At 43.5% G+C, this 19,059-nt stretch overlaps 1 protein-coding gene and 1 long non-coding RNA gene across 3 annotated transcripts in view; one reads left to right on the top strand and one right to left on the bottom strand.

Moving 5' to 3' along the window:
- The window catches only part of LOC134169626 (contactin-4), a 341,881-nt gene extending 323,380 nt beyond the window's left edge, over positions 1-18,501 (bottom strand). The window contains exon 1 of one of the 2 annotated variants that reach the window (XM_062630366.1): positions 18,317-18,501. The gene's annotated coding sequence lies outside the window, so the exon portion shown is untranslated. The remainder of the gene's footprint in view (positions 1-18,316) is intronic. The other variant, XM_062630364.1, reaches the window with a different exon arrangement.
- On the top strand, positions 7,641-10,118 carry LOC134169660 (uncharacterized). The gene is made up of 3 exons (XR_009966981.1): positions 7,641-7,689; positions 7,919-7,999; positions 10,062-10,118. It is a non-coding gene; the product is annotated as an uncharacterized LOC134169660 (long non-coding RNA).
- Positions 18,502-19,059: the final 558 nt, after the last annotated feature.

Below are 19,059 nucleotides of genomic sequence, written 5' to 3'. Positions count from 1 at the left end.
TTGCTAAATTCTGTAACGAAACATTTGTACAACCCTTGAAGTTGCTCAGTATCTTCTAGCCTAAAAATACAAGCAATCAAAATAATGCACATAATTTAAATTACACTGAATATTCAATAACAGTAATGACTTCAATATTAGAAGCTATTCAATGTGTATTCCTGGGGAAACTGCATTTGTCCTTGACCTTTGCTTACTCCTTATTTTGTCCTCACATAATTAACACATTCATAATATCATATAAATGCCACTTATTGATACTGTCCCAAGGGCAACTAGTTATCTAGCAAGAACACGGACACATTAACATTTACTAACGCATTTAGCTTCTCTTCCACATTAAACTAAAGAAACCCATTTATCAAATTGCACAGAAATGTATATTAAACAGGCAATATTTAACAAGGTAATATTTTAAATGTTGTCAGACAACAGTGACACTCATTTAAAAGGACAGCCTATGAGAGTGGCAACGGTCCCATGCCACTGTGGCATGACTGCTGCTTGAGCACACAGATGATGGTATCACTTTCAGATTACACATATAGGTTGTAAATAGATATACTTATTTTTATACATTTTTCCATGTTTAGCAACAGAAAGTTGCTATGTATACTGGATAAAAGCTCCAAATTCATCCTCAGTGCATCTAGTCGAGTGTAACATTGCCCCCAAGGCACCAACTCAACAAGGTTTGAGGTCACTCATAAGTTCAGGTATTTAATCATATTATACTGTATCTCTTCATCTAGAGATTTCACTGCTTTGCAAAATGCTGAGTATCTCCTGCTGTAAGGCCAAAACCAATATTCTGGCAAAGCAATTTAAGGAAAATTAATAATAATCTTGCATCCTTTTTCTCTGGAACACATTCTCCATTCTTCATCAACACAACTAAATATTCAGGGCCACTTAAGATTATTTTAAGCATTTTTTCACTGCACTTGACTTTTATCTGGGAATTATTTTGAATGACTTTCATAAGAAATATCTGGTAAAACACATGTCAGCACTTTGGCAGGGCTGGCAAATTCTTACTGAGCTCAAGTTAAATTTACAATGGAAATTGGATTAATTAATTACTGGAGATGGAACAAGAGCAGGATTTCAGCATACAACTAAAATGAAACAATGCAAAAAAGCAACAACTGGCGTGATTCCAGTGAGAACAAGTGCAGGAAACACTTCCCAGTGAGTGGGAACAGGAAGGAGCAGGCAGGAGCACACTCCCCAGGCTGCAGCCTCCTGTGACTAATACAAAAATGACCTGGAGAAAGGCACAGAGGAGTAGTAGGTTCTCATGATGACACCATGACATTTTCTCTCCCATGGAATGAAAATAGTAAGATGTCAAACAGAGAATGGTTGGATGCTGCCAGGCCCATCCCCAGTGCTTTAGGTATGAAGTCATGGGGATCAGGGCTGCAGTACTAGAGCTAAGGGCTCACTGTCACACTCATGGAGGACATAAAGAGCCAGGCTGCAGCAAGAGCTGATCTGAATGGGAAAGATGCAGAAAATGACGCTAGAAATCCATCTGCATCCCAAATGCATCAGTTAGCCCACTAGTATGGCTCTGAATAATCTGTATTACTGCTTTCAAACCAGAAACTTTCTCTTCAAGGAAAAGAAAGAGGAGAAAGTGCTTGGTAAACAGGCACGGAATGTACTCCATGAGGCTCCATCAAGAGAATTAAAAAAAAAAAAAAAAAAGAATACAGCAATAAACTGCTACCAGGTTTTAATTTTGCACTTTTGCAATAAAAGGAACAGAAATGTAATATAACCTAAGTAAGAAACAGGTGACCTAAGGAGTCAATACCCAAAGTTATCAAATAAGCAAAGCTGTCTGCTAGAAGAGACCCTTCTGACAGATCCCACTGAGGATATCCTGAGCATTTCAACAGTAAAATCATAAGCAGCCCCAGGCAAATCATGGATTTTTCCCTGCTAATGCTGATTTAAAATATGTAAATATATTCTCTAGCTAGAAGGTGTGGATAATGACTGTTAAATGTGCAGAACAGTGACCATTGGAAAAAAAAAAAAAAACAGCAGCAAATACACAAAAGAAAGCAGTTTTCCAATTTGATTTTTTCTATGTTCACCATGGAAACATCTTTCTAAGTATTATTATCAAGTTCAGCTGAAGAAATACAACAGGAAAAGTTTCACCCTCCTTTTTATTTGTGCAGTGGAGGGCAGAGTTTTCCCTTTCGTGTTTTGTCAAAACAGTTTGAAATGGGAGCATTTGTCTACCCATAGAAATAAACCTGCAGATTCCTCACAAATCAGAAATTACCAAATTCTCAGGTTCTCTTGTGAGGGAAAGCAGTGAAAAAGGCTAATCTGAAGATGAAGTAGAGCAAAAACGGATCAAGTCTGTTATTTGTCCAGCCCTCTCTGCACAATATCCTCTCTTCTGGCAGGACCTGCCCAAAAAATATATTTGGAAGTGTCCAGAGTCTCTGACATGTTACTGACAGTTGATGGATGGATCAAATCCAATATCTGGAATACAAAATGATAAGGTTCAGAAATGAAGGGGATGAGTGACAGTGGCTGAGGAGATGAACGGATGGGAGAACCTTCACAGCAGAAGGCTGAATCTCCTTTTTCTTCATGAAGAAGATAATGAATGGGTTGACAACAGCAGGAATTCATTTTCAGCTATGAATATTGGTCTCAAAAAAACTTCTCAGTGCTTTCGTATTTGTGTCAGCAGTGTTGCTACCATGTGGAAGGTATTTAAGAATTTACGAAACTTAACTGTGACCAACGATAATGTGTGTCTGTCCCACTGTGCCACCACAGCTGAGGGCTGGAAATGCTCTCCCAAATCAACAGCCCAGGCCACGCATCCTACCAACACACCACCGCTTTACTCACTTCCCAAAGCCACGAAGTCACCTCAAAGGCTGTTTTACAATACCTAAACATGTTCAGATTCAGAAAAAAGTATAAGAAGGAGACAGACATAATATGACACATAATATGACCCAAAGAGTAAAATGATTATAAAAATGACAGAAAAAAAAGCCCAGCATTTTGGGTCAAAGCTTATTTTCTGCTATGAACTTGTCCAATGTAGCTTTCAGAATTTTTCACAATTTGGTATGCTGTATCATTAGTAAAAATAAACAGTTATAACTTAATTCTCAGGAGTACTTATTACATTCACATTTTCCACTGGAGAAAGAAATTGCTCAAAGTGAAGTTTCCAAAAAAGCAATGCTTCTCTGGACTACTACACATCCTTTTTTCTGCTGCAGCTTCCTCCCCCTGAAGCCCAGTATAACTCTACTATTTCTGCCACACTTCTGTTTTCTGCTAATATACTTAGCCATTTGCAAAAGTGGAATATGAGGAGCCATCCAAAACAGACAGACATTTCCTGCCTGCTTTTAAACAAACCAATTCTACTTTATTCCATATCCTGCTGTACAAATGACATCCTTCCTATAAACTAGTCTACAAGACCACAGTACTATTTAGCAATCAAAACATGGATGCTCATTATCTACTTTTCTTTCATTATTTACTCTTTTTGCCTCCACTCGCCTTTTCTTCTAAACCTACACAATACTTGTGTCAGTAACTTCCAATTCGTTTTCACTGTCTCACACTCACCGGGAGGTAGTAGAGGAAATGCATCTATTTTAGTTGTATTATTAATTTATAAATATTTACCAAAATTCCACATACATTTTTCAAAATCAAAATACCTTTGGGACAGTCAGCTAACTTTAGTTCATAAATACTAAGGGCAAATTTTCTCCCCTCCCCCTTTCAGATTATATGTTCAATTTAAGAGATTTTTTTCTATGAAATAATTAAAAAAACCTGAACAGAAAAAAAAATAAAAAAAAAGGCAAAAAACCCTGTTTGGTTAGAAAGAAGGAAATAAGGAAGAGGCTGAAGAAGTTATTTTTTCCTGGTCCCAAGTTAATCCTGTGGGAAATCAGTGCAATTCAAAGGGCTTCTTTTTTCCCCCCCCAACTAAACATCTAAGTCAGCTCATGTTTATCTGAAACCCAGTTTACTTTGGAAAGGCTAAAGAAATAAAGCAGTCCATCAATTATTTAAAGCGTTTGGCCCTGATTCTGCAGAGGCTTGGGTACACACTTGATTTCATCAGTCTTCAAGCTGGAGTCTTCCACAGCCAGAGGCTTGGTCTGTGAAGTGGCTGGAAAAGAAAATGTGTGAATTGGCTTTTTCAGTGAAAAGAGTTGTTTTGGTTGCGGATGAAGGATGCTCTGAGCAGTCAGGACAAATCCAGAGCCAGTTGCGCAGGGCATGGTCATTGCCACCCTGGTGGCCCCCTGGGCTCAGACCTCCATCGGCAGCTATCACACCAGTGGGTCACAGCTGGACAGCAGTGTGCAGATGTGAGATAATGAATGCTGAGGGAAGGGAGACAGTCTCCCCCAGCTTCATGGCCATAAGCCAGACTTGAGGGCGGCTGAGCCTCAGCCCATGCTCACATTCAGCCTGACTCACCCAGGGTCCCTGACTCATTTTCAGCAAAGATGCTGAAATGCAGATGTAGAAATTCAGAAGACACAGGTATATAGCTAATATATATGCAAAAATATACTACATTATGTAAAAATAGAAGTATAGATAATACACAATCTTCATCCTTACACAAAGTGGATTGCAGTGGAGGAATGCATTCTTCTGTGGCATGGAATTTAATTAGTTACTAAATTTAGATACTGTCAGTATAGTTATAGAGGATTCACTGCAGCTGGATCTAAACATTGCATGATATTTTACATTTTGCACAATACTAATGGATGACATTACATTAGTACAGATATTTTGAAGTATTTCTATGTGAATGCTTCGGTCTATCCAGTGGTTTAGACAGCTAAATCATACTTGATTACATTTTCAAAAATATCCTGTAAGTCCCAGGTATTGGTAGTTTTAAAGAAAGTACTCAGAGACCCTGAATCCCATGCAGTTGGGAAGGACTGATCCAAAGCAAAAACACAGATGCAAAAATAGTTATATCTGCTTTAAGCACAAGACACAGTTTTGATGCAGTCTATGGGGGATAAGAAGTCAGTGTTGAAGTTTCTCGTCTGCCATAAACATATTATTTGTAACAGCTCAGTACCTTAAAATTCAAACAATTTGGGTAAAGCTTACTAGAAACGGAAGGGCCTAAATATGCCTGTATCTCTCACCATCATAGCATGTGCATCTCAGTTCTTCATCTCCAATAAAACAGCATGGGAGAATTCCACAAGGCTAATTAAAGACGTGAAATTTTAAGTCCATTCAGAGACTACAGTAATTAAGGTCAAATAAGTTTTCAAGTTTGAGTCAAACTGCTTCTACTTCAAACTGCAGAACTTCACAAGGTATTTTCTCCTGCAGACATTGGGCTTAGCTATAGTCTGGTCTAAATTTCAGAGTCTTCTTCAAAAGGCGTTGAGACAGACAGTATGGGCTGTTTCAGACTGGCACAATATGTGAAGGAGTTTATAAATCCTTGAAGAGCATTCCACCACCTTTTTCTTTATATATATATATATATATATTTTTACACACATATATATATATTATTGAGCAGACTTCTCCAGCCCAAACTACTTTGCAATATCTGTGCCATAGTAATGCATGAGGCTGACATCCCAGGTCTGCCAGAGCTGGATGCCAGATGATCCACAACTACAAATGCCATTTTAAAACGTGACCCTGAAGAGTATTTTTGACAGATGGGATTTCCCATGTATAGAACTATGCTATCTCCGTAATCTCTGAACTCAATTTAAGTTTCATATATAAGATTATTTTCATTTCAACCCCTTTGGTCACTTGTGACAACAATATTTCCCTTCTCCCTACACAAATCTAATTTGGTCTTGCACTGCAACTCTGCTTAGAAAGCTGTTTAGTGGCAATGTTTCAGAAATACGAATCAAATTTTCTTGAGTGAAATAAAATTAGCTATCCAGGAAAGGAAAATCCACTTTTCTAGGGGCACTGATTCCATATTTTAGGTAATGGCTCTAAAATACAATAATAATCATAATAATAAAATGGTTCTGAGATGCCATGCATGCTGACAGTAAGAAGGCTATCAGAAGTAGCCCTGCTGTCCCTGAATACACTGGGAATGACTGGAAGCATTTGCTGGTCCACAAAACAGTACCCTTACACCACGAATCTCACAATTTCCTGACATGTTAAAATAAAGGGAAAAGACAGCAGCGTAACAGCTGAGGATTTGGTCCCAGGGCTGGCTTAGATTTGGTGACCAGTCCAGTGCCAGGTCAAACGCTTTTAAAATAGGATTTGCAGGATCTTCCTCCTGGACCAAAACAGAGACAGCTGTGCTAGAGGTCTTCTTCAGGCAGAAGGGGTGAACTCATCCCTTGGCAGCCAGGAGAGAGGTCCCTGGGGACAGAGGAACAGGATGGTCCAATAACCAGTGTCAATCCCTCCTCTGCTGAATCAAGAGAGCCCTTTTCGCAGCACACCCACCAGACAGGTTTTTTGTCAAGTCTTCTTTAGATTGTGCTGGCAGAGCAGAAGAATTCATACCTCAGTTTTCTATGGGACATCGTTCTTCCTGCTATCTGCATGAGCGACATTGCATAAGCCACCATATGAATGGAGCCACCAAAGCACTAAATGACAGAAGAGTCTGAATAGAGGAAAAAGGAAGAATCAAAAGGAAGGATATTTTCCCAGCCTTTTGCAGTTCTCTTGCCATCCCCCCTACTCTTCACCCTTTTTCCACCTCCTCTGTAACTCCCATGCCTTTCATCTGCCAAAGCAAAGAGGCGACAAAGCCTGTAGCTGTCCCAGTTTCTTTAAGGACCTTCCATCTCCTTCACTCCTGCTCAGCACAGATGAGTCAGGAGGAGGCAGAGGCTCGGAGGCACAGCTGTGCAGGCAAGTGTATACAGCAAAGCAAATCTAAAGTAATTAAATAAACAGTAATACAAACATTGCACTTCTGTCCATTTATTCTAGCTATTGCAAAGTGGGCTCCTCCATATAATGTTTGCACAAGAGCTGTGATGTATCACTTAATCTACTGTAAGGACTTTATTCATACCACCTGAGGCTGCTCCTCTGCAAGCTCCCACTTACACAAGATTGAACAAAACAGAAGGTATTACTGAGCTCAGTAATGGCATCTTTTGCCACATGCTGTCAAGTTTCTAACTTCAGTGGTCCAGACGACTGACATAGAAAAGCAGATGAGACAGTACAATAATGCGGTACAGTTGGACTTTATACTTACACTGTCTCTGACCTTGACACTTGCTCTTCAAAGGAAATAATCAAGATTGAAACCAAACCAAAATCAACCCAGACCCCACACCACTCACCCACAAACCAACCCACCCCAAAACAAAGGTAACAGAGGAGCAGCGACCAAACCCACTTGACCCATGTTGTTAGCAAAGCTCTGTAATGGCATAACCCCAACATACTCGGAGCATACCAGGACACAACAATTTCAGTGACTTAGTTTCAAGCACGCATCATGCACTTTGCTTTTTAAAAGGCCATATTAGTCATGATGTTTTGTTTTCTGAAGAAGAGCATCTCCAGCTCATATATAAACCTGGGGTGAGAGCTGGTTACCTGGTTTCTGGTGTTTCCCCCACACACTTTAAGGAATAAATGTAGGTGTACTGAACTGCTTAGTGCTCTGAAAAGGTGCTCTGGACAGCTGACCAATCTGCCAAAACAATGAGCTTCAGAAGTGCAAGTTCAGAGCTCACAAATCTGCCTGATATAGCCAAAACCATGCAATGGCAGTATTTAGCAGCTACCCGACTCTGCACATTTTCTGAAGCCCTTTTGGTGCAGTCCAGCTGCAGTTTCAAACCACTCTGCACCTCCACCCATTCCCCTCACTATCCCTCTTGTCTATTTGCTATCTCAGGCATTGCTGCATGTTTAACTTCTAAGCCCTTGAGGGTGATCAAGCCAGTTACCAAATGTACAGTCAGCTCTCTGCAATGAAGTGCTCAACAACTCCAGTTCACATCCAAGTTTCAGGAGCTGCTGATGGTTGCAAACAGGCTGAACCCACCCTGCCTAAAAACACACCACCAACAAAACTGTCATGTCAGAGCATCATCTCTCCTCATCCCATTTCTGAGCTATGTCCTCCCTGCCTTTCAGCACACCCAGTAACTTGAGAACTAAAAGAGGATGGAAACCATTTCAGGAGCAGGGTTCATCTACCTGTAAGTGTAGCAGAACTAGAAAAAAAAGAGTAAAAATAATCAGGGCCAGGAACATGAGGGGTGTAGTCCTCCTATGGCCAGCAGTCTAAAACATAAGTATTGCTGAGGATGCAGGAGAGATTTCTCGTTTAAAACAGCCTGCATGGGATTTAGAGCAGCCTGTGGACAAAGCTCTCTGTCAGCCCAGACCAGACTGCAAGAACTTATCATTTGACCGTGATCAAACATCAACTTGCAATGCACATACCTTTCCAGGAGCAAAAATTATCGGTAGGGGTATGTGGCCTGTAAGTGTTACTGGACACACTGCTCATAGGTTCATGTTTTCTGCAGTATGACATAAGAGTATATGAAGCCTTCTCAATCAAATCAATTTTTTCCAATAGGTGCCCACTAAAAAAAAATTTTCTGTTAAAACAACTGCACCATCCTCCCCTAACAGCTAACAAGCTGGGTTGTTTCCCCCCCCCTTCAAGTCATCCATACTGAAGTACCTTCAGAAGTGAAAAATGCCAGTCACAGCCAGTTGGCAGGAGGGCAATGCTTTAATATCCGCTCCAAGGATGAAAGACATGGCAGCTCCTAACCCGCACACTGGCTGCAGAAAGCCGTCAGCCGGTGAGACCACACCATGCCCAGCTCCCATTTAAGCTGAGCAAGCAAAGCTGGGAGCCCATTAATTTGCTGTGTGAGTTATGGTTCCCTGCAGCACCTTTTGTTCACTGTCAAGGTTCTGCAACAATGACGAATGCAGCTACATTCAGCCCAAAACTCCAGAATTTGATACACTAAATCATTCTAGATATTAAATGTCTCAGCGATAAGCCTAGCAAATGAATTCCTCTGGAGCCTACACTTTTTGGTGTATATGAGGCAGGAGGGACTCCCCATATACTCCCCCCATTGTTTCAGAGAAAATTATGCAGTTTGGTAGCATTGTTGCTCCCAGGAAAGAAACCAGAATCCCAGAAAAATTCACACAACTTCCAGTGGCTACTAAGAGAAGCTGCAAATCTGCCTGAATAACTGAGGCAGCAGAAGGCAGTTTGAGGCATTAGGAGCTCACCAGTTATTCCTATTTTAATAGCAGCAGCTGTACACACTTATAAAGTTTCCACTTACCTTAGTAAATAAACAGAAAAGACTCCTGCAATAGACAAACAGGGGAACACAGTCAGAATGCTTAAGCAGCAAGAGACAGGCAGGTTTTCAGTCTTACTCTTATCAACCTCACAATTAATCATTTTTTGTTTAAAATGATCTCCTTCCTCCAGCCACAGAACACTGCAGTCACAAGAACTGACTAAATCTCATCTCAACTAATTTGTAAAGAATAGATGACTTTTCAAAGGAATCCTAAACCAAAACAGATTAAGGCATGAAGAGGGTGGAACAATTGCTGCTTCATTTTTAATTTCTCAAAATCACCATCAAATATATCACAGTGGTTAACTCCGGAAAGATTTTGCAAGCTTCATAAACAATAGAGGTATTACCCATTATCACACAAGTACAAATTAGTTTGACCTTTCCAGCTTTCTCATACTAGGTTTCCTTTTTTCCACTTGACTAGAGAAAATATTGAGTCAATCCATGTTCTCTGCTCTTCATTCTCAGATGTATTTGACTAGTGCTTTTTTCCTCTACATCTGCAATTATCAGAGACTCATCAAACACTGAAATCACCCCAGTAATTCTTTGATTTAAGCCAGTGCATAACTAGTGCTCCCTAGGAAAAATGCAGCCTTACGCTCAGCATTGCTCTCTATATGCTTTTCCCACCTCTGCCTCCCCAGTAAAACAACGTGTGATATGTTCATTTAATATTCCTTGTAGGAAGTGTTGGCAAACAATGTGAAAACAAGGGCAGCAGAAATCAGAGAGGGAAGGATGCTCAGTGCCTTCCATCGAGCCTGCCCAACCTTCCTGCCCACAGAGCTTTCCCTGCCCAACAACAGACATCTCCTTGATGCCTGAAAATGGAGCTGGCAAAGCAGCCAGCAGATCTCTCCTGCCATGTGGATTTCTGGACTAACACCCAGCTATACTTAACAGACATATGTACATCCCCAGAAAGCCTTCACACAAAGCATGAAGTAGGAGAAGTGCACACAGACAAACTGTCCTGTGTGTCATGCACCTTTCAGGTCAACTTCCATGCACAAACTGCGGCCACTGAAAGTGGACACTGATTTCTGCAAAGTCTAAAACCATTTTTCATGAATAATTGGTGCTTTCTATCAGTAAGTCTGACTGTGCTGGATCCAACAGAGGAATCTCTTGTTTTCTTGATAATCTTGTGCTGGAACCAAAGGACCTGGGGAAGAGCAAAGAGAGGGTAATGCTGAGCAAGCCACAAAAATCCTTACCTGTCAGCCAAAACATAAGAGGACCTGCTGCATCAGGGTGTTTCAGTAAGGATGTATAACACCGAGTGTAGCAGCAGTGGGGGAAACTGAGGGGTAAACTGAGAGGCAGAACAGCTTTGTGGGTCAACAGAGAATCACAGCCCCAGTGAAAGAAATGTGTCAAGGAGAAAAATGATGTATTTGTGCACTGGTTCCTCAGAATTAGGAATCCTGAAACAATTACACCATAGAAATTGTGATTAGGGTTATAGATATAAAATTCAATACGCATCTAAAACCCTGCAAGCCAGCACTGGCTCTTTCCCCAGCCCATGTGGAAGGGTGCACTCCCGTAATTCCAGGGTTGGCTGAAGGTGCTCCCCGGCTATGCTCTGCTCGGGGCGGAATGGATACGCTATGCGATGTCCCACCGGCTGCCTGAACACAAGCCAGGAGCTGAAGTTGCTCTAGCAGCAGCCGGAGCAGTGCGGATGATGCGGGTTGAGTGCTGCCACCCTGTGGGATTGTGTCACTCGTCTCTACGCATTGTCACGCTGCTGCATACTCCCGACGCTCAACTGCACACCTGTACTTGGGAAATCACGGGGGGCTCCAGAGCCCACACAAGCAGGTTCCAGAGAAGCACAATACACTGAAACATGTTTAAACGTTAATTCGGGAGTTGGAAATGTTTATAAATATGATTTGGAACAAAAAGGTTACTGAATTCTGGCAAGAATAAGAACAAATACTATAATTCAAAATAATTAGTACGTCATAGGTAACAGCCTGATGTATTTACACAATTTATATTTACTCCCATGTATCAAGGCCTGGATTGAAATCCTGTTTTGTGCATTGCTAGGAGCCAATTCTGTTTGAAATTACTCTTCTGCTGTACTTCATATTTCATTCATTTCTACTTCCAGCTATACACGCACAACAGAGGGCATTATACATCTCCCTAATTGAACAATACAGATCAATTAAATATGAAAAGTCATTCTTGGACTAAAACCCTCTTAGGCAAATGTTCTGCTCTTACATTAAAGTAGCTCTTTTGAAAAAGCTAGGAGTTGAATGCTGTTCAGAGGCTTTTTTTTTTTTCTCTTTCCAAAAGACTGGGAGACAAAGACCAAGAACATTCATCCATTCATTCATGATACAAGGACACAGAGCTTTTGCCTCCATTTCACAAGCGCAGGGTAGTGGTGATACAAAAAATTTTACTTGATGAAAGCTGTTCAGTGCTCTGTGTGCAGGAGATGAAGAACCCTCCTCTGCTCAGAGCTGAGCATGCCTTTCAAACACCTCTCATGGGTCACACCATTAACACAAACCAGTGTTGTCAAATGGTACCATGGAAAAAAAAATATGAAATGAGTCTATGCACCACTGCTAGCCCACCAACTACAGGCTCCTCACACATATGCTATATAAAACACTGAAGTCCCACTGAGCATCAGAGTGGAGAAGATTAAAGCACATCAGCCCAGTTATCAGTTCACATATGGTGGTGTCAGAAACCAAGGTGGCCATGATAGGCTAAAGTCCCCTGAAAGAAGCTCAGCACTGTAGCAGTCAGCAAGGATGTTTGTTTTGCCTTGATTGACCAATGCAAGTTCTTTGCTAATACACAACCTGTTCTGTAAAAGATTGACTTAAGCCTGGTACAAATCTACAGCTAAGTTAACAGAAGAATCTGGCTATGAGCTTAGCTCTATCAGTCCCAGGAAGGGAAATCTACCTGACAGCAACAGCTTGTGGGCTTTCTCCAACCCCTAGGTCAGCTGTTAATCCACAGGTAGCAAGTGGTCTGTGACTTCCTAAAGGCACAGAAGAACAGACCATGGCTCAGTCACAAGACAGGCATGGAGGAAGGTGGGACTAAATCCAGTGGAGGGTTTTGAGCAGAATTCATTTTTTCTACTGAGCACTGAGCACTCATTAAGAGAGCCCAGAGGGGGGAGATCACCGAAACCATGGCTATGGATCAAACAGGGGAAGAGTGTCTGCTCAAGGATTTATAGCGATAGCTAGAAAGATGTAAAAATGGAAGATCAGAACCATTAACATAGAGGCACGGAGCAAGGAAAGAGTGTATGCTGAATATCCTCAGCAATCCTGGGGACTGTCACAGATGGCTAGCGGGGTTTTCACACTCCTATTACTGGAAGCATAGAGATGGAAATGTGTTTAATTGTTTGAGTATGACTTGTTTGTAAGTCTTCCCAAATAAAGCTGTTATCTGCATAAAACGAGTTTAATAAACCATGTACTCACAGCTCTGTTAAAAAAAAACACTGGAAGGTTATTGCAATTCAGTAGTATTCAGATTAAATTACCATTTGTAATACAGGTTTTCCATTACAAATACCAAATACACTGTTTATTCCCTTTCTCAGTCTTCTAATTGACGAAAATGACCTGCTAAACCTTATGTAGATTGCATTTAAATGCCACATCTCTTCATTGGCTAAACATTTATATAAATAAATTATAAACACAGATTTTGTCTGAGGCTGCCTAAGATCTTATACTGATAGAACTTATAGAAGAATAAATCAATCCAGAGTTAGGAGCTCAGGTCTAACTTGTCACCTGAACAGCTACCAACAGCTATTGGAAACTCTCAGGTCCTTCATCCCTGGCCACATCCCCTTGGCCACTGCAGTTGCCCATGCTCCCCCCTGCCCCGTCACATCAGAAGGATGTTAATTCAGGAAATCCCAGGAGAAACAAGTGGTGACCAGGTCAGAAATTAAACTACTCTGCAGAAGGACTGTGCACAGGGACACTGAAGGAGTCCTCTGGACCATGCTACTTTTGAACAAGGGCTGCAAAGGAAGACAAACTATCACAGCAGGGACTGCTGTCACATTGTGCTCCTGGGTTAAATAAAGTCTGGAGAAAGCCAATCTGAACAGTTGATCATTTAACCACATCTTGCTCTGCAAACAAGAATGGGGAAAGTGGGAAAGCCCATGTGAGATGGTTAATAATGATTGTGTCCACTGAGTCACACTTAAGTTCAGGTTCAAAACCTCTGGAAAAAAACAAAAAGAAGAGGTGCTAAAGTACCACTGTGATGCTTTTAATCTTCAGTATAATGAATCTTAGGAGAGCTTGGTACTGCATATATCAAAACTTTAATTCACTAATGAAGAGATCTGGCCATATCTGAGACAGCTCCAGCAAACTTTCAAATAATAGAGCATCAACAGCTGACCAGATGGAAGAGACAGAAGAATTAACAGAAGAAACAAATATAATAGAAACTCATTTTTGAAATCTAGAGCTGTTTAACAAAATTTATGGGGGGGGGAATCCCTGTAAAGGTAATTTCAAAAAAGTAATGGTTGTAGATTACTTTCTTGAGTCCCTAAAACAATTTCTTTTAAGTGGAATAATAATGCAATAAGTGTCATCACTTACCTTACCTGCTGATACTTGTATGCTGTAATTGCATACCTGAGCAAAAATCCCAATTTACATTGCAGAGTCAAAACTTACTCCTTATGCTCTAGCTTTCTAAATTTAAATCATAGAATAGTTAGGGTTGGAAAGAACCTTATGATCATCTAATTCCAACCCACCTGCCATGGGCAGGGACACCTAACACTAAACCATCTCACTCAAGGCTTTGTCCAGCCTGGCCTTGAACACTGCCAGGGATGGAGCATTCACAACCTCCCTGGGCAACCCATTCCAGTGCCTCATCACCCTTACAGGAAAGAATTTCTTCCTTATACCCAATCTAAACTTCCCCTGTTTAAGTTTTAACCCGTTACCCCTTGTCCTGCATGCATATTTAAAGTCACTATATTAACTGTTTTCAAAACACTTTGATCCTGTTGGTCCTGAGGGTTCAACTTTAATTGCTGGGTTAAATCACTGGAAAAACAAACAAACAAATAAACAACACCCACAAACCAATCAACAAATCTTTCTTCTTCTTGGTGTCCTGCTGAAAGAGATTTTTATCCTGCAGATTAAGATAAAAAGTGACTGCTTGCATCTAGGGAAAAGCAAAGAATGAAGTTATTTCCCAAGTACAACACATACAGTACTGGAAACCCCTGCTTAGTGTAGAAAATACTGTTGCTTCAGTTCATGTGAACCTCATTTATGCCAAGATGGCAAGCAGATTTGACACAGGAGTTTTTGTTTTAATATCACCAATTTTGGCAGATGATGCTAGGGAACAGGGAATAGTTGTGTACTCACATGAATCAGTAAATCAGTTGGATGTCATCATTATATATTTGCTTTGCTAATGATAAAAAGAATTAATCACTACTGTCACGGTATTCATACTTATATTTGAGTAACCACCGTAGCAGATAACAGTAAAGATAGTGCAAGTTTAAATCCTGGCAGCAAGCCTAGATTAGAGCTTCGGAGCTGACATTTGTGGATTTGGTGTGATTCATGTTACTTTTCTGTGTTTGTGATTACCTTCCTGTCAGGGCTGCACATCACTCACGCACCAAGCAGCAGGCTTCCAGTTTCTGCATGTGAAGGAAAATTCCCAACTGTTGCACCGAAACCTTCTCCTAATGGAGCCCCATCTTCTGAATAACAATGGAGCTGAACAAGGCACCAGCAAAAGGAGCATGTAAACAGCTTTAACAGGGACATTATCGGGTCATTTTAGGCCACAGATGGGAGGTGTGGTAAGAAACCCCAGACTTGATCTAATCTAACGTGGCTAAAAATAGACCTGTGATGATTTATGAACTTTCAAACGCAGAGTTTTGTTTTTTTTAAGCAACAGCATCTTCCCTGGCACCACCTGCAGCCCAAAAGCTGCCTGCTCAGTCTGACGGAGCCCCTTACAGGGTCCCTGATGGGTACCAACCATGGGCAGCTGGTACCTCACGGGCAGCTGGTACCTCCGTCATCCTTCACCAGATGCAATTCAGAAAGGCCATGAGAGAACATCAAACGGCAATGACTGAGCTATCTTGTGGTTAAAATCCTTCCTGCAGCCTGCCTTGTCTTTACCTCTATTGTGGGTTTTTTTTAAATCAAGTTAACTACACAGAACTGTCAGACAAAAGCCAACTCTCTAAACCAAGAGAAATAAGCCAACAATGTCTACAAAATCATTCTGAAGTTTTGCCCCTGGGGTAGAAGTTGTACAGGTGCTTTACACCCATTTTCTTAGCAATGCCTGATGGGGTAACACAGGAACATATTTTAAATGAAAGAAACATTAAACACAGTATATATATAGACTTGAATATTAACAAGAAACACTTTCATGCATGAGGAGGTGCAAGTTTGGGAACCAAGGTGGGCTCTCTCACCAGCTGCTTGCTGTCTTGCCATGCTGTTGTTTTCCTCTGGAATAAACACTCCTCCGCTGATGGGTAAAACCCAGCACCCAGGAAACAAGTGATGAAGGGATAATACTGGAAATACAGTGAAGTCCACCCCAGGGAAGAATGCCTGTGGTCTCAGAGACCACACATCCAAGAGGGCTTGTGACACAAAGGCATCCTTGTGGCCCAGAGAAGGGGCCCCCGCTGCCAGTAATGCCCTTTCACCACCCAAAGCACACTGAGGACACACTTGCCCCCATCAGACATCCACAGTGACCTCAGGTGAGGGTCTATATTGCTCCAGACACCACCGTTAAGGCATGTTAGGTTAGAGTTTGAAGGCAGGATCAGACAATCATGTTCACTGCTTACGTGCTATAGGAGAAGTAAACCTTCTGGCAAAGGTAACCTTTTTTTCTGCTGTCATCAGATTCAAAATATGTATTTTGACATCCTATAGAATAGCACAAGCTTAGAATTCCAGGAACACTTCATGGGCTACAAGAGAGCTCAACTCCACTGCAGAGATAAGGACAGGAAAATTTCCAACTCGCCAGACTTTTGCCAGAATCATTCAACTCCAACTACCTGCGGGTGCACCCGATTCTAGCCCAGTCCTCATCATCCAAGTGCTGCCTCCAGGCAAGCTAAAGCATGGGCACACGGGGCAGGAGACCCCCTCCTCCCGAGCATCCGAGTAGACAGACACAGATACATACAAGTAAAAGGGTCTGGTGTGTCTTCCTGCAAAGGGCTAGTTCACTGGATGGGATGGGATTAAATACCTCCTGAAACCAAGTAAAATCTTGTCAGGTGTAGTCCACTCTGCCCAGAGTTCAGCAAGAGAGGTTGCTGCACACCAGCAGAAGCCATTGTCTAAAGCAGGCTGCTTTGGGAAAATTATCAGTGTGCACACCTCTAAAGGAGGCTGTACAGCAAGTAGAAGAGGGATTAGCCGTGTAAACTAAATCCTTTCGGTATTAAAGAGGGGAGGTGACTTTGAAGGATTATACAAGAGCCATTTAAGCAGTTTTCAGGGACTTAGAAATGCAGGATAAAAATGCAAGCTCCCAGGTCCAGAAAAGGAGAAAAAACAGTGTTCTGGCCAGGAAAGCAGCAGAAAAGGCTTCTGGAGAGTCCCAAGCGCAGGGCCCCATCACCCCGCTTCCAACACCGGCCACTGGCCATCGTACCCCACGAAAGCAGCACAGGGAGCTGGGAGCACCTAGGAGGAAGCAAGGGAAACGGGGGAAGAGGCTCCGTAAACTGCGGCGCTGCTGGTACCTGCTACGGGCCGTGGCATCCCCACAGCGGCTGTGCTGGGAGGGAGTGCGGTAGAGACCCTGTGTCAGAAAGAATTTTAGGAGTAGCGTGACCATTCGCCGAGGAGGATTACACCAGTCCCGGCTCTCCTCTCAATGATTTATCGGCTAGAATGCAGGTCCTGAACTGAGACACGTAAACAGGAGGATGTGCAACCACAAACACAAAAACTGACTTCTATCTATAGCCAAACGTTCCCGTTCTTCCCTGAACCTCAGGGTGCTAATCAACATGCTGGCTCCTAATCCTTTGCCCACATTAATCCAGCAAGGGAAAATGAATACGCGGCTCCAAGACATCAGACTGTTTTATCGAATCCTCCTTGCAAGAAAAACCCCGCTTTTGCTTAGTCTAAAACGTGATGGATAATTGGTATGTAAGATACAAACTACTTCCACTTGTTATGCAAGCTGCATCGTTTAATTTGTAGTTTAGAGAGCGAGTCACTCTTGTCTGGGATAAATAAAACAACATGCTGCATTATGTTGCTCACGACACGGAAGCAACATTAGCCTGAGGAAAGCAAAAGAAGCTAAAACTCGAGCGAGCAACACCGGCTGGATCAAGCAAAAAGTTATGCATGCATTTCTGCCAGCTTGCGAGGGAGCATCCCTCTGACAGAGACAAGCACACACACACACAGCCCCGTTCCCGCGCTCTCCTCCGCGGTCCCTCTCCCCGTGCCCGGGGCGCCCCGACCCCCTGCCCACGGTTACCGCTGCCTCACCCGGACCCGTTCCGCCGCTCCGCTCCGCGCCGGACGAGGGGGAGCCTGGCCCGGCACCTCGCTGCGGAGCCACGGGGCCGCGCCGCGCTCCGCGGGGAGCCCCAGCAACAGCGGGAGCCGCGCCCCGGACTCCGCGCCCCCTCCGCCCCGCATCTCCCTTTCCGGGGAGCCGCCCGCTCCGCGGCACCCCACTCTCCGCACCCCAAGGCGAGCCGCGCTCCACGGCTCCCGCCGCGCGCCGCCCCGCGCAGCCCAGCTCCGCTCTCCTTCCCCGCCGCCGCTCTCCCGATTTATTCCTATTTTATTGGCTTTTGCTTTTCCCTATTCAAACCCGCCTCCCTTCTCCCGGTGCAAAGCCGCGCTTACCTGCACACGGCTCGGGGACGCGGGGCTTCGCGGGCACTGCCTGCCCGCTGCGCGCGGCAGCCCCGAAGTGCGCGCCTCCGCCGCTGCCCGCGGCCGCAGCATTGAGCGGCAGCGGCCGGGAGCCGGGCGAGCGCTGCGCAAACCCCTCCTCCCAAACCTGCGCCGTGCGCGGGGGGCGGGCGGACGAGCCGCGGAACCGCGGACGCCTTTAACCCTTCTGCTGTCCCGCAGCGCGGGCGCGGCCCCCGCGCGCAGAGGGAGCGCAGCGCAGCGCAGCGCTCAGTACAACAGTTGCTATTCCGTGGGGTCTGTAGAGCGGCTCAGCTCTGAGCTGGGGGGTAATTCCCCTGCCCGGTTCCTGATTCCTTTCTGTGTTAGCCCAGGCGTGGCTCCTCCCGGCGGACACAGACCCCGTCCGGCTCGGTGTTTTGCCGGCCCATGCTTTTCCCCCATCGCCGACCAGTCCCAGGAGTCCCAAATTACAGATGGGGACATTTTTTTTCCTCTCTTCGCTGGCCTCCGGCAGTAATCTCAGATTTGCCGTAATTGTTTTCACTCTTCAAAAGCTGTCCCCTTCCTTCATTCCCCTGTTCCATCAGTCTGTCACTCAGCCCTCTCTACTAGTACACCCTCTCCTTTCATCCCCTTTTTGACCCTTCTTGTCCAAGAAATGAGTGTGGGGAGATGAGAGAAGCCAGAGAGGAGAACGCACACAGGGTGCCAACCGCATCCCTGCTGCTTTC

The sequence above is a fragment of the Pezoporus occidentalis genome, unplaced genomic scaffold (genome assembly GCF_034315485.1).
Source record: "Pezoporus occidentalis ecotype Australia unplaced genomic scaffold, CSIRO_AGI_Poc_V1 ctg35, whole genome shotgun sequence".
In the NCBI taxonomy this organism is placed as follows: Eukaryota; Metazoa; Chordata; class Aves; order Psittaciformes; family Psittacidae; genus Pezoporus; species Pezoporus occidentalis.
The sequence above is the reverse complement of the archived record's forward strand: the minus strand, read 5'-3'. Positions and strand labels throughout refer to the sequence as shown.